Source organism: Gavialis gangeticus, unplaced genomic scaffold (assembly GCF_001723915.1).
Source record: "Gavialis gangeticus isolate Ggan-Ray unplaced genomic scaffold, GavGan_comp1, whole genome shotgun sequence".
NCBI lineage: Eukaryota > Metazoa > Chordata > Crocodylia > Gavialidae > Gavialis > Gavialis gangeticus.
In genome coordinates, this window is record NW_017728998.1 from 43,549,270 (window position 1) to 43,550,106 (window position 837).

Genomic DNA, 837 nt, shown 5'->3' on the forward strand with positions numbered 1-837 from the left:
GGGTAGGGGGTCTATAGTAGACTCCCACCAGTAGGTCCCTATAAATCCTTTTCCTCCATAAGCATCAAAATGCTTCACAAAGGGAGCTGGCATCAATATCACCATGGCAGAGATGGAGAAACTGAGGCCCAGGGTAGGGAAGTGACTTGCCTAAGGCCACCCAGCAAGTCAGCAGCAGAGCCAAGAGTACAAGCCAAGGGTCCTGAGGGTCAGCCCGGCACCGCACCCACTAGATACCAATGTTCTGCAACGGGGGAAACTGGGCCCTGGGGAGAGATTCCTGTCAGGGGAGAGGGGAAAAGTGAACTGAGAAAGAGATGCTCTGGAACAAGGCAGATGAGCAATGCTGTTCTCTTGAGAAAGAAGGTGCGAAGAGGGAGGTCCATGGGGTGGGGGCTAGCACTGGGGCAGGGAAAGCTGCTCTGCACTGCAGATGAAGGCACGGCTGCCTTCTCCTAAAAGCTGCACTGTGGTTGCCCTAAGGATGTGTGACACTGCATGACAGATCTGGCAAATGTTACCCTTGCACTGGCTGAGCAGCTTTCATCATTCCCAGCAGGCTGCCCAGGACTGTGCAGCAGTCTGCTGCTGCTGCTCTGTGCCAGCTGGTGGCAGGGAAGAGAACAGAACAGAACAGAATATTACACCTGGCCACAGCTCCTGACATCCAAATCTACCCCTCCCTCTACATAGCACCTGACGTCCAGAGGCCCCACTGGATGTCACAAGCAGTCATTAACATGGCCTTGCATAGCCGCCCTGCCTGGTGGAAAGAACTAGTCATGCTATTTAAAGGGGGAAATTGAGGCCCGTGTTGGAGAAGTAGGTCACCTAAGG